The sequence below is a fragment of the Anopheles aquasalis genome, chromosome 3 (genome assembly GCF_943734665.1).
Source record: "Anopheles aquasalis chromosome 3, idAnoAquaMG_Q_19, whole genome shotgun sequence".
In the NCBI taxonomy this organism is placed as follows: Eukaryota; Metazoa; Arthropoda; class Insecta; order Diptera; family Culicidae; genus Anopheles; species Anopheles aquasalis.
The window spans coordinates 17,639,096-17,654,095 of record NC_064878.1 but is presented as its reverse complement, the minus strand read 5'-3'; the positions used below and the strand labels follow the sequence as shown (position 1 = coordinate 17,654,095).

Sequence of the window (15,000 nt, the reverse complement as noted above, 5' to 3'; positions counted from 1 at the left end):
GAAGTATCGAAGGCATAGAATTACCTTGACCAGCAGCACCCCTTCCAGTCTCAGGACGGTTCGGACTCCAGTCCAATCTGAGCTCAAGTGCAGGGCGGGACGGGACGGTGGTTGGCTCATGGTTTCAAATGTCTACTATTATTTGCACAGCACAGTTATGTTAAGCGCTTCGCACAACGCATTGTGTGCCTCAAACGGTCTCCACCTCTTTTGCAGCCCATGGCTGGACCCGGGACCAGGAAATCTGTTTTCCCACCTCGAGGCCCCTTCTCGCTGCAAGTGGAGTGGAGTCTTTAGAACACCAGTGGATACTCGGTGCTCGGTGCTGCTCGGTCGGTGCCACTCGTCTTCGTCGTGTCTGCGCCGTCGCCATCCGATGCATAATTGAATAAAACACCTCCCTCGGGAGAGGCAGTGCGAGAAGGAATGGCAACAGGAAGAGAGAGAGTCTTGCATTTACCGCACGGCTTACCGAGGGCTCCTCGACCAGAATGCCTTCTATCTATGGACCCAGGGTCCGTGATAGGTCCGTGATAGGTTTCATACTTTCACATGGCTAACTGAGCACACCGATCAGGGAAAACAATTGCCAGCTCTTGGCAGCTGCGCACGATCGGTATGAGGGTGAACTTAATAGTAGACCCAGCCCAGCCCAGCCCGGAGCGGTGATAGTGTAGCGTCAGCGTTTAATTACCCCTTTTTCCGCCAAAGCACTTCCGGATGGGCCGTGGAAACGGGACCATGGATACGGCTTAGATACCGAATGCTGGGCCCCTATGTAGAGGCATTTGTGACATTTCGTTGAAATACATTTTCGGTGTTTCATTCTCTCCTTATTCCTATTCTAGCATATCTACGGACCTTCCTTGTCTAAACTCGCCATGTTCGTTGACAAAGCACCGACCACATTCCGACCACGCCACCGCTATCTGCTGCCAGAATGGCAGGGCGTTCGATACGCTCGGAACGCACATTAGCCCTCCGCCCGGTCCCGGTCCCGGTCCCGGTGAAGCCGAGATAGCCATTCTGCTCGGTCACTGCCCGGAGGCTCCGGAGTCATAAACCTCCAGCGAATCCGATCACCCTCGAGCGGTGATCTCGGAGTAAAAATTGTTATCATTGCGCGAGACGGCGGCGGCGGCGGCGGCGGTGTCCAGGGCGTAAAGGTGTGGGCGTCGTCGTTTCGCCCTGACAATGTCCAACCTCAACGACGACGACGACCAGGCCAAAGGATGGCGGTGATGCCACCGAGGCACGTGGTTGGCACGAGCGAGCGAACGAACGTACAGCAAACGGTTGTGGCCTTTGGACGGTCAACGCACCGCATCGCCTTCCCTTTGCGCGGCTCAACCAGAACTCAACTGCCTTCCCCTGCCCCCGCCCCCCCCCGGGAACCGGTATGCGACGCAGAAGCTCTGCATCGTCACTGCCCTGGATGAATGTTTGTGTATCGGACCGGCAGCATGAATAATCGGTTGGTCCCCCTGGCCCCCCACAACAGTGGACGTGGATTCGTTCGCCTTTTTGCCTTTTCGCCCATCTTCGGCGTGAAGCAGATCCGGAGCGCAGCAGAGAAGCGTCGTGCGCGTTTGCGTTCTTCTTCGCTCTCGCACCGATGTTGGCGAGTTCTGTAAAAGGAGTCGCCAGAGTTCGTCCGGTGAGGGCGCCGGAGGGAGGTAGTTTGGACACACAAAACAAACACAGCTCCATAAGGGAAAGAAAGCAGCAAAGCAAAGGCTACAAGGGGGACCAGCGTGCGCGCACCGCAGAGTTCAGCTTCTCCTCGCTAGGTGCTACACAACGATCCCCGTGGTGGTGCCTTAGGGGCAGGAGGTCAGTGCATATCTATGCTGCTACACTCAAGCTCGCCCCCTCCCCCTTGGACGGACGTAAGGACTTTGGGGGTTGGAACCTTCGACAAGCACAAAGCACCCAACGGAAGCGATCGCGCGATTCCACCGATCGATCGTGGAGCTTTTTAACTTTATTGCTCCAGTATCTGGGGCCTGTACACACGTTGTCTTGCGTTGCACAGCCCGGCTCCAGTTGGCTGCCAAAAATGGTGCTCACCATCGTTGATGGCTATTTTGGTGACCGAATTTTGGAGCCGTACCGGAGTACCGAAACCGACGTACGCCAATTTTGCGCTCAGGCCACCGGCTGGCCACCGTGTTGGCTGGTTGTACGATGTACGATGCCGCCCGTTTGCTGCCTGTTACCATCTATGGACGGGCCAGACATCATCTTTTGCGTGCGTGCGTCGCAGTGCTGACAAGGCATGGCAGGGTTACGATAACGAATGTGAGGATTCGACGTCTTGGGGCTTCTGCTTGGTATCTTGGACATCTTAGGATCCATGTAGACGATGAAGCTGGTGACTCACCAGGGGACTGTGCTCTAAAGCAAGTCAAATTCTCCCATACAGAAACATCACACGCATTGATTAGTTTATCAGACACCCCATTCCACGCGAGATAATCTATCGAACTTCCCAATGTTTACGTCGGGAAGTAAATCAGATCATCCCACGGTATGCCCAAATACAGCCACAGTGAGAGAGAGAGAGATTCTCCAAACGAAATTCCAAACACATCACATCGTGGGCTGCGATCATCCGAGCGACCAAAACGAATTCTTAATTAAAATCCCTTCCGTTCATAAATGCGTCCATTTCCTGTACTCCTGTACCACCATCGCGTCGTGTCCTCAACTGATCGGGAACGCCAAACGCGAATTTGAAACTTGAAGTCGTCACAGATGATGGGCTTGGGTTTTATGGTCCTTCTCGTTGCGTAGGAGCGGCCAACAAATGAGCGTAAACACGTAAACGATGCTCCCACTACTCGCCTTTTACTCTTAATGAGATAATCATTAGCTGTGAGGATCCTGCCGCGATCAATGGACGGCGGACAGGTTGCTCGACGGTTCTTATCGACCCACGCACACACGCGCGTTCGCGATGTCAAATACGATCTGGAGATGTCGCGGACCGTGACCTCTCGCCCGGTCTAATGGGGCCATTGGCATTGCGGCAACCCTTTCGCTCGTCCAGGTACCAGATGCGATCACCGAAGTGATATGATTTGTGTCGAGGTGTTCCACGGCGCGAGTCCTCTTCCTATTCCTTACTACCGTTGCTGCTGCTGGTGGTGGTGACCAGCTTTCGTTTTGGTCGACCTGATTCAAACCCGTGAATGTGTGTACGTTGGATGTCAAGCAGACGAGTGACGATTCACTACACACCAACGACGGCAGACGCCATTCCAGCCCCAAACCAAACACCTCAGCGAGCTCAGCCCGGTCAGGCGGAACTGGTTGGCGCTCGTTGGAAACGTTGATGGAAGATCGATACGCAAATGAGTCCAGAGCCTACGCTGAGGTGAGAGCGACTGCGAGTGGAGGATTCTGCAACTTCTGCCTTCAGGTGCCTTCAGGAGGGAAGCATAAGCATAAAAGCCTTCGCGGGACAAGCGAGCAATCGAAAGTTTCACACCGACCGCGGGCTGTAAATAAATAAAAAAGAAAGTCCTCGCTTGGAGTGGTCCACTATGCAGCCAGGCACTGTCTGTTGGGTTTGAGGAGAGCTTTTTTGCCTGCCAGTGGTGGCAGTGGTTCCGCGTTGTGCAAGTCGCAATCGGGGACATTAATACCAGCAGGTTTTATCCCGGGGGAATGCCAATCTATGCAACTCGATGATTTTTTTTCCGCCTGTTGAAGCTACACCCAAGACTAATTGACTGAAACTGAGGGCTGGATGATATGAAAGTTCCATCGAAAGATGCTGGGGAAAATATTTTATGTCTTGAATTCATTTGGGCGATGGCCCCGAAAAAAAAAATATTTGTACGTTGCAATAATTTTAAAAGAACAAAAAAAAAACAAGCACTAAAATCCCAATTCCAATTAATCCCGAAATCAATGCTAAAAACGCGACTCACAGCTGTGTTGCATACCGGAGCTGCAGTTCGATTGATTTTACAGCACATGGTGAGGTGATGCGAGCAACCAGGACCTGTTCCTCCTTCTGCACACTTTCACTCACGCGGATGATTATACTGCCATAAAAGCTCACAACAGCATCGCATGGCATGGCTGGATCGGGCACCGTCGGTCCCGTTTTTGGACGAGCGAAGCGAGCGCCATTAAGGGAAAAAACTACATTAGCACCATCACCGTCAGCCGAGGAGTGGCAACCGAGGGGCAGATCGCGCAGATCACGTCTTAAGATGACTGCTCTACATATTTAGCTCGAAGCTCGATGCTCCAGTAGCAGCAGCAGAAGGCATTAATGGGCCACCGGCTTGCTCTTTGGCACTACTTTTACTTTCCAAAACACCTCTCCTACGGCAGTAGAGAAGGAGGTTTAAGGTCCGCCACCACCTAATGCCATTTGATGCCAAATGCCCTGCCTGATCGATTGTAATGGCTCTCCAGCGCGCGCTGGCTGATCGACGACGCCACCCAGAAGTGTGTGTGCAGTACCAACAGCCCGCGCCGGGGGTAAACGATACCTTGACAGACTAGTATTGATTTCAAGCATAGTCATAGCATAAACTATGTCACATTGCTGGCACAGAGGACAAGACAGCGTTCACCAAGCCGATGAGAAATGGTTTGGTATTAGAAATCGCAATAAAAAAAACACTAACATCGAGGAGCATAACTTTGTTTGCACAGCATGAGCAAATGGTGAGGGTGGTGATGGTGGTGATGAACAATGATGCACCATTGTCCGATGGCAGAAGTTATGCACAAATGCAGCGAGAGTCCATCATGCGACACGCCACCTCATGGGCATGTTTCATGGCAGAAAAAAAACGAGAAAACCCGAGAACCGGACAGGAATAGACGCCACGATCTTCAACTTCCTGTTTGAGCGCCGCCGTCTGGTGTCTGGCCTTCCAATTTGTAGTCCAGCGCACCGAATGCTTTCACAACAGAACAGAAGAACCAAGCGCATGATGGTGGTGGTGGTGGTGGTGGTGGTGATGGGGGTTGGGCATGTAAATTTTCACAATTTATCACTCCCGTCAGAACTACTGGCTATCGCCATGTTGCGGTGCCTGCGCATGTTATGTTCTGTGTTCTCCCTCTCTCTCTCTCCCTCCCGGACTGATCGCTCGCTCCGCCATCAGCCTTAGTAGCATGGGTTCGCAAACACACAACTCACTTAGTGTTGCAGCACGCTAGAACCCTTTAAACTGGTATTTATCATAGAAGCTCCAGCCCCTGTGAGGGTCTCCCGAGGTCTTCGTCTCCGCCTTCTGCTCCCTTTCTGCCCTGGGATCCGGTGGTGCATATCGCTGGTGGTGCTGGCGCACTCCTATGAACTGGTTCTGCACCCAATTCCTGCGAGCGCACCGCGATCGTCGCCGCGACGCACTCACTCGATCGTTAGTGCACTCAAGCGGCGCTCCATGAAAATGCAACGGAAAGAACGTCCAACAGAACGTCTCCGAAGGAGAGACTTATGCAAATTTGCAAAGACGGGCCGGTGTCGGTGTGAGTGACGTTTTGCCCCCCCCCCTCCTTTACGTTTGCTCATCATTATTGGCCAAATCGCGCGGACCTCTAGTGCTTGATTGCTGCTACTTCTATCGACTTTAGCTCGACGGAAGTTGAAGAACAATTTGTTGCATTTAAAAGGCGGCGTCGCCACGAACGCACAGACACTCAACCACCAGCCAGTGTGCGTGAGTATGTGTTGGTTCCATAATTAAAAAGAGATTACAATCTGCTTTCCAGCCTAAGTTAACCTAAGATTCAGTCCAGCAAGAAGACGAGACCAGAGGATGTCCAGCAAAAGATGGGGGGGGGGGATTGGAACGCACGTCCAGTTCAAGAAACTCTCTAGCTCCGTTGTAGCCAGCATTAAGCCAGCCAGCCAGCATTGGATGCGATTCCAACACCAAAAAGGGAACGCTGAGCAGCATTCAAGGGCACCAAGGGCAGGGAGACGCAGAAACATTGGCGGGCTGCGAGGGAAAGAGAGATCCAGTTGATTACTCTAAGGGTCTCCCTTCGGGAGTGGTGATGCCAACGCACTTCTATCTCTCACACAGCCATACACACGTCGTCGGCGAGGGCAGCAACATCTTATCCGATTAAGCGATCGAAATTGAATACAAAAACACTAGAGAACGCTCCCCGGGCATGGAGCGGGCGAGGAGAAGGGGGATGTAAATATGGTTACGAGAGGAGATGAGAACCATAAACCATCTCAAACCATTAGATCCATTAGATCCACACACCGGCACACCGGCGTGGATGATGTCCGAGGATTTGTGGTCAAGATTTGATTTCCTTAATTTTTTATTACATTATCATAAACGCTACACCATCCACACTCAAACACACATTCACGGCTCCATCAAGAGCAAAGTGATCGAAGCCTCGATCGTTGGAATCCAACTGGAGGAACTCCAGAGCCCAGATTCTTGGCTTAACGCTCCACTAGGAAACCAAAACCGTTTCATCGCAGATCGTAGATCGCTCGATTGGTATGCTGCTGCGTGTGCACGATCAGCGCACAACTCGCACGCACGCATACATATATGCTCTCTCCTCCACCCCATTACCACTCCCATGCCTCTGTCCTTCTGCACTTTTACGACGCGTTGGCGGCGTCTTCGTCGTCGAAGATTAATTTATCGCTGATAACGGAAAAGGGCGACGGACGGGCGGACTGCGATCGCGATACGCGCGAACGCGTTTGGTGCGCGTCCATCGCTTGGATGGATTTCACTGGATGGATGGATGGAGAGGGGGAAGAGGGGGATATGCAAGCAATTAAAGCCCACAGTCCCGGAGCGCCCCAGACGGAGCGACAAATCAACCGAGAAGTCCCTTTTGATTTATCAATCAAACGCATCCGATGACGAGACGATACGTTCCGGTACGGTCGGTTGCATCCACCGGCCAGTGACAGCCCGAGGTAGCTTTTGGATTCAAGCAAGAATTGAAATATCAGCCAGAGCAGCGCGGCACAGCGCAACGAGGAGCGCGAGATGCTTCGCCAGATGGGACCGTGGCCGAAGAATTCCAAACATTCGCTTCTGCGTGCCGCGCAATTCCGTGATTCCGGGCTTGGCTTTTTTTTTGCTGCTGCTGCTGCTGCCAATGTTGCATCCTCGTGGTGCGTGCAATGCTCATACGCAAACCCACCGGAGAGACGGATAAGTCTTTGACTTGGGAATTACTTTTTTTTATCGCTCCGACCAACCGAGAGTGCACAGCCTTTTTCGAATGTTCGCTTTAGCGTTCTCCTTCGCCGTTCGCTGTTCGCTTTTCTGCTGCAATCCTTCTCCTTCTTCTGTTGCTGCTGCTGCTGCTGCTCCAGTGAGTGAGTAATGCGCTGCGATCGCCGGCAGTAATGAAAAGAGAAGGCAACCGAAGACGCGCGCACGACACTGACGGCATTCCAAAGGGAAACGGGGCACATCCTCGGAGGCGGCCGGAAGGGGGGGATATGTTCATCATTGCCATCAATCGAGTCAATTTATTCTCATAAAAGCGTTGGCTCTAGATGCATGAAGTATGGGAAAACGTAGGAGATGAGCAGCAACAACATCAAGATCAACTAAAGCGCTCCTGGAGACAACACACAGAGGTAGCAGAAGGGTGTGGGGGTGAACGGTTTAAACCCCCGGCCACAGTTCATTATGCTCGTGTCCTTACCTCACTCGCCACTAGAGTCCACTAAAGTCCACAAGCTTGTTAATGTGATTAAACATTCGAGAATCTATTAAAATGTCTAATCCCTCTACGAATTGTTCATCAGCGGGGACACGCGAGGACGCGAGACGTACAGACTTCAGCGCACTACAAACCGGCAGTCTGTGGGAGTTTGATTAATGATCACAAGCGAACATTAGACTTTAGAGTTTGAACGCTTTAGTTTGGGCGGAATGGGATGGGAATCCTTTCCTCCTGTTGTTGTTGTTGTTCGTCCCTGAGACTTTCGTTGCGCCATTTAAGGATTTTGGGGTCTTAAATCATAATGCGGTCGAACAAGCGGCCGATATGATAGTTTCGCTTGTCCCACACCCCGATGGACCATCTATCAAGATCAAGATCACGAAAAGGGGAGATTATGGTCGCATAAATATTCAGTTCGCTCTCGATCCACCGCCACGGTTGCCGGGAGAAGACACTGGAGCTGCTTCATGGGACGAACGCGCGCGTCGTAAGCGTCCGATGCTTGATTAATTCAAATCCATCGGCCTTCCGGAGCTTGTGGCCACAATGTTGCATTCACTGTCTCTCTCTCTCGCTCTCTAGTTCTGCGAGTGGATCTCCCTGGAAGCTCCGCTCGAAGATGCAGCGATTGAAAGTAAATGTTGCGGGACGCGCGCGTGTCACGGTTGCGCCGTTGCGATCCAAGATCAGGATACGGTCCGATACAATGTCTGGTAGGGAGCAGAAGAACCGTTCGGTCCTCCGTCTTGCTGGACGATTGCAATTGCACCGCTAGGGCGCTAAGGCACACCCGCCCTCTCAGCAAATGAGCCCAAGAGCCCGTGTGCAGCTCTTGACATCCGCTATTCCCGCCCGGCAGAGGATCGCCTATCGCTCGGTACAATGTAACTCCTAACCAGGGGGAAATGCCGTGAATGGTCGGCTTAAAACTTAATCACCTCGTTTATTTGTTTGATGGCGTTGAATATGGCCGTCTGTGTGGGGTGGAGGATGCCAGGAGAACACCAGATAGAGTCGGGAGAGGGGTTTCCAATTGGCTGTATATGTGCAGCAGCAGGAAGGTAAGGTGAGTGCTCCTTGTGCAGTGTGTGTTGATGAGAGGTGCGCGAGACGATGGAGCCCTGATGATGGGCCTTTCTCGTCAGCTTGAAGGGTGCAGCGGTGCTAGTCCTGTACATGGGCGATATGAATCATCTCGCACTTTACCCCGAGATGGTGTGGCTCTGGCCCTGAAGATGCTAATTTCAGACATTCCCCGCCTCTTTCCTCCGGGAGATCGTAGCTATAAATAAGTATTAGCCAATTTACGGGCGAAAGCAATGAATGTCAACGCGCGCTCAAGTAGCGTTCCGTGCGCGTAGATAGAGCTATTACTGCTGATGGCTGGATGATCGGATGCTGTCATAAAAGGGTTGTTACTTAGAACGTAAATACAGTTAGCTGCTGCATTGCGCGTAGGATTGAAACAACATTCTTGTACCTGTACCTGTTGCACGATGCAAACTGTAGCGACTGTTATACATTTTAGCGTTTGAATCTTTCATCGACTGGGAAGACAGGTATTTAGAGCAACGAGGTACGTGACGGATTAATTTTAAAAATATATCATTTTGTTCATCTGACATCTGTCTATAAACAAGCGTAAGATCAATCAATCAAAGAGAAGAGAACGTGAATATCATCATTAATGTGCAAGATATTAAACGCTACAGAGGACCACAAACAAATGCGCACAAAGAATAATTTCAGTTATTTGGTAATGAACCATTTGTTTTCTTTGATTCTCAATTAGAAGAGGCATTGCAGAGGTTTAAAAGGCAAGTGAAACAGGTTTGTTTTCCTTCAAAAGATCAAAAGTCAAATGGAGCACTTCAAATCCATCTATGAAATCATTTTTTAAAGGCAACAAAAAGAATATATTTTTCCTGGGATTGTCATAGTTAACGAAAAGAGGACGTCTTTCATCTGGTGAAAGTAAAATCTTCGTCAATGTACTTCAACCATAGAAAACAGGCCACTTCCATCAATAAATCATTAATTTGCTTTTATGTATAAAAGACGAGCATAGAGATCAAGTCAACGGCTATTTAGGCACCGAAAATGCGGCAATACACGCCGCCAGATCATGGCTAATGCTTCCAAACCATATAACGGGTATAAGTTATTGTATTCGCTATATTCTCCTGATCTAACTGTGTTGAACCCTAACTTTTCTTTGTCTATACGACACTAACTCTCTAAAAATATCTTGTGGAGCATTTTTTTTATTGGAAATCACCAAAATTTTACTTCAGAGTGTATGTAGATTTACTATACATTCATCTTTTCTCAACTGTGCATTTATTTGATTAAGAAATCGACAATAAATCTTAAGGTCTGCCACCTAAAGCGCAGTCACGAGCCACAATCGGAAGGAACAAGTTCAACTTTTTCACGTGACAAGCCTCAGCTCCAAAGCCCCGTCAGTGAGCGTTAGTGAGAACGAACGGTGGCTCCGAACGAGGTGGCGCCCAGTTATGATGAGGAGCATCATGATGATGATGATGATGATGCTGCTGCTGATGGGTACATCAACCGCACGCTGCCAGCACCATTACGTGACAGCAGACGCCATATCGCGTGCCTATGCCCCCCCCCCCCCCCGTGAAACTCTTCCCCAACAAGCTCACCTCACCTTGCCGCAAAAAAAAAACTGGAACAACGCGATGCGCACACTCTTCCGCTACACAGCGTTTGCTTGCTCGCTCGCAAAACCGGTAGCAACCGGGGCGTGTGTTGTTGTCCAACCCGCACCATGCCCGGTGCGTGATTGCTTAATGGGAAAATGTATCTATTTGTTTGCCACCACCACCAGCTCTTCCTCTCCGCTAGCACCACCTGTTCCGGCTGGTGGAAGTGGCAAATCCGAATCGAAATGTGCTCGAGGAACACAATCTACGGCTTATCTTCCTCGTTTTCACGTCCCCGAATTACACAGGGGGAAGGGGAGGTGTTGTTTGAGCGTGACTTGGCACATAACAACATCGGGTGCACCTCCATTGGAATGCTACGCATTAAACACGGTAGCAGCAACACTTGCTGCAGAGGTTGCCATGTGGCCACCATTTCGTGCCCCCTTTCGCGATCCATTTCTGGTTCCTCTGGAACTGGTAGCACCTTTCCTCTCACTCGTACAGCACATTATGCAATCGCGACGCGTCAAGAAATGTGCCATCTCAAATCCTCATCTCACGTTAGGAGACCCGGTTTAGATGGGAGGAGGGGAACCGCACAGTTGAGGGCATTCCCGGCCACCATTTTAATACCTTTTTAATACCTCTTCCACCTTGCCCCGGGCCAAGGCCCTGCCTAATTGTGTGCTCCCCTTCCTACTTTCTTCTCTCCACAGTCGTTGGAGGACGTCTTGAAGAGCCTCATACACGCATGTCGCAGGCGCTCGTGTTGCGATGATGAGCCACACATAAAATCGCGCACATCCGCTGGAGCAGCAGTTCAAGATTCTCCTTCTTCTACTGCTGCGCCTAGATAAGGAGGCTAATAGCAACGAACGTCGTCGCCATCGTCGTCGTCATCGCATCGAGGCGCTCCCGGCTAATCCAGTCGCGCATTAAGGTTAGTAAGTCCGAGGATCGAGGTGCGGAAAGGGGTTGCGTGCCGGTACGCACCCTGAGCTGTGAGCTGTGACACAGGAGAAGGGGAGTAGGGAGTCTAATTTGCCTCAGCAACAGCCCCGTGGAGTGTCTGGTGGGGCCCGTCCAAAGTGTGGCCATAAAGATGTGCTGGAGTTTCGACACGACGTCGCAGCTGACGACTCGCTTCGGGACACGCAACCGGCTAGCACCGGGACAGTGGAACCGGGATGAGCTTCAAGGAGACGTCGTCGTCGTCCAGGTCTTGGTCGCAAACGCACGCAATCGGGTTTTTCGGTGATGGTAGTGGTGGTGGCCATGCAAACACTATAATTGACCTGCAGCGAACATTGATTTCTCTCCATCTCCCCCCAAAGACGGCCATACCGTGACCGTTAGGAGTGTCCAGTCCGCCAGTCCACCCAACTCCACTTTGCTCGTTTGCTTTCGATTTAGTATCGCCGGAGCGGTCTCCATTCGTTCCATCGCGATCACCATCCAAACCGGACTGCCGGGGCTCTTCGTAATTAGTACTTCAGGATCGTGGACGCATCAGACACTCGCACGCACGCACACAGGGGGTTAGTTTTTTTGCGTATAACGCAGACGTCTGGCTGGCTAGCAAAAGGGAATGCAGACACATCATCGCTACACATCAAATGGTCCATCGTCGTGGCCGTCTCCACGAGATGACATTCTTTCCACTTCGTTCTCCTGCTCCTGCCAAGAATATCATCCCCTTGGGGGTCCGTGGAATTCCTCCGCGGTGGGAATTGAAGTGGCCGGGAAGGGAAATCCGATTACCGCTCGTTTACATATGACGCGCTCGCACGCCGATCGCCGATTTCGGTTCGATCGTGCCGCTTGATCGTGTCACTTCAACACTTCTTCAGTCAGCCATCCAGTCCTAGGGCCGGTAGGTAGACGTAGTCCGTAAGGCCGTCAGACCTGTCTCTTCCTTTCTCTCTTTCTCTATCGCCCTCTGTCGCCTTTCGTGTCTTTCGTTTCGCGATCGTACTCGATCCGGTTGCTGCTCTCGGATCGCGCCCGGTCCAGGGCTTCCCTAGACGCACTAGGGAGGACTTGGACGTGAGCCTAATCCTATCAAGACGAGTAGCACCTACGAGCACCAGTTGCCCCGAAGAGAGAGAGAGAGAGAGAAAGAGGGCTTTCTCCAAATACCCTCCAAAGACACGGACCTTAGCTTCTCTCCTTCTCCAAATGTGCCGGAAGAGACTAACAGCTACTAACGAGGAACAGGAGAAGAAGAAGAAGCAGAATGGGTGCCTTTATGGACTGCTACCGGTTTCGGTTCTATAATTCAATCCGAACTAATGACCATCCCATTCATTTCATTCCCTCCGCCACCTTTTACCCGGCCGCCACGTTCTCGTTAGACAGCGCTTCTTTTCTTCTGTAAAATCTTCTTGTCGATCGGCACCACAATCGTGCCCGCGCGCGCCTTTGCGTCATAAACGACGAACCCCTCTGAGGAACAAAGTGCCTGGTATGTCTCTGTGATGATGCAAAGCGAGCGCTACCACTAGTGTCTCCAATCTTTGTGCCTTCCCCCCCCCCCCCTCGTTTGGATATCCCCGATGAGTATCATAAGTTCTCTGGGCACACCATAACACCGCGCATGCTCGCGCGAGATGTTTATCGAAAGTAAAATAAATGTCCCATAGTTTAGTGACCAGCTGGCAGGCTGGCTGGCTGGCTCTCCTCCAATGTCTCCAATGTCTTCGCAGTCGTGCAATCTGATCCTGCGCGCGGCCATCAGATGGATGGTAAGTGTTTTGTCTTTTATTGTTATTCCATCAATTCACGGCGACAACGGACAACTGTCGTCGTGCAGACAATCGAGCCACACATAGTGCACCACCACAAACCCTCCTTCAAAATGGCCACCTCATAATGGCGTGGCGATCAAGGGGTTCATGTTCGTGTAATTGCTTTATCTCACACTACCGAGGCACCGTTCAACACGATAAACGGTATCGGCGATCGAACTCAGCGCGTTCCCGTCGAAGTGAGCCAGAAAGCTTGAAGCTGTTCTCACCTCGCGCCCCGGACCAATTATCGATTTTCAATTATCTTACACCAGGCGGGAGGGACCGAGAAACCAGCCGATAAATCCAGTTTAGGTCGGTGGTGCTGGTAGTGGGCCGCGAGCATAAAGATAATTAGCTCAAAACACCAATCATCATTAAATCCGCCCCGCCTAATCTCACGCGCTGCTCACGATCTGACGAGGTCCGAAGTCCTGTGGCCACCCTTCAGATTTCGTTTGGTCTGCTGTTTGGGATGCAAACTTTATGTAACGCAGATGCAAGATAGCGAACCACTCGTGGCCCCACACCCAATAATGTGTGAGTTTGTTGGCCTAATTTCTGTTTCTACGTCAAACGGTCACTGGCCCGGTCCGGTGCTAGATCGTATATCCAGCCCGCGTTCCGTGTGCGCCGTTTCGTTGGCACCTTACGCACCAGACTGGCTGGTGCTAGAGCTCCTAAAGCACAGCGCAGGCTCTGCTACACCAATTGGCAGCCAACCACAAAAAACAGCATCAGCAGCAGTCCATTAAAATGAGAGAAAATACGTCTGGCAAATTGGCAGCCCAGTGCTCTGCGATGCTGTTGCGGTCGTGGTGGTAGTTAAAGCAGTAAAAAAAAAAGCAGTAGAAGCAATATGGCATCAAGACACCTACCTTTCACAGTAAATCAAAAACCTCAAACGGACGATCAGCTTGCGCGTCCGTTGCGCTGCGTGTTCCTTGTGGTCCCAGGGGCGGCGAGTGGCGACCACGAAAACTGGTCCGAAAGGCTGCTTGTTGACTGGTTGCTGTTCGTCACTTGTCACAACACACGATCCGGGCGGATTATGGTTCAACCAAACACGTAAACACACTCGCACACTGTTTGGGCGTTTCCTTGGGTCACGCACGCACTCGTTCGGATCACACAACGTAACGAAGGATCATAAAATGTTGACCAACGCGAAGAAGAAGAAGCCCAAAGACACTTTGTATACGCTCACGACGACCTATGACAGGCACCAAAAACCCTAACGGAACGGAACGGAACGGAACGGAACGGAACGCACTGAACGTAACTTCTCACACTCGACACTCTCTAGACCGAACACCGGAGGAGTATTGCACAACTGGCCAGCCCGACCAGATCTAGATTAGCACCACTGGCTCGTGACACGGCGGACAAAAACAACAACAAACTCGACTAAGAACCAGCTTTTCGCTGCACTTCTTGTGTTCAGCGAACGAGCTACCCGAACGAGCACCTCACGCGGTCTCACGCGGCGATCTTTAGTGAATGTTGTTGCTGCTGCTGCTGCTGCTGCACCACTGCACAACCACTGCATCCGGACTGTGCATGCGCCACCTATAGAGGACACCGGGACGGTGGAACTATTTGAAGATTGAAGTAAATCGATTAGCGGTGGCGGTGAAACCGAAACTCGACACTCGCGACGCGATGATGGCACCACGAAAATGTCAAACAAGCTTGCTACGATCACTGTTCTCGTTGTTCTCGTTCAGGTGCCTGTGTCTGTGTTGCGCAATGCATAAAGTGCTGTCGGTGCTGAAACGGTACGGTACGGTACCGACGAGAGCGCGTCCTGGTGCGAGATCTTCCCTGGTGGCAAACGAAACGAT

General features: G+C 51.4%; 1 protein-coding gene across 1 annotated transcript in view; it reads right to left on the bottom strand.

Moving 5' to 3' along the window:
* The window catches only part of LOC126575236 (ankyrin repeat and BTB/POZ domain-containing protein 2), an 85,704-nt gene that overhangs the window by 68,605 nt on the left and 2,099 nt on the right, over window positions 1–15,000 (bottom strand). Inside the window, exon 2 of the mRNA XM_050235825.1 lies at window positions 14,035–14,751. The gene's annotated coding sequence lies outside the window, so the exon portion shown is untranslated. The remainder of the gene's footprint in view (window positions 1–14,034; window positions 14,752–15,000) is intronic.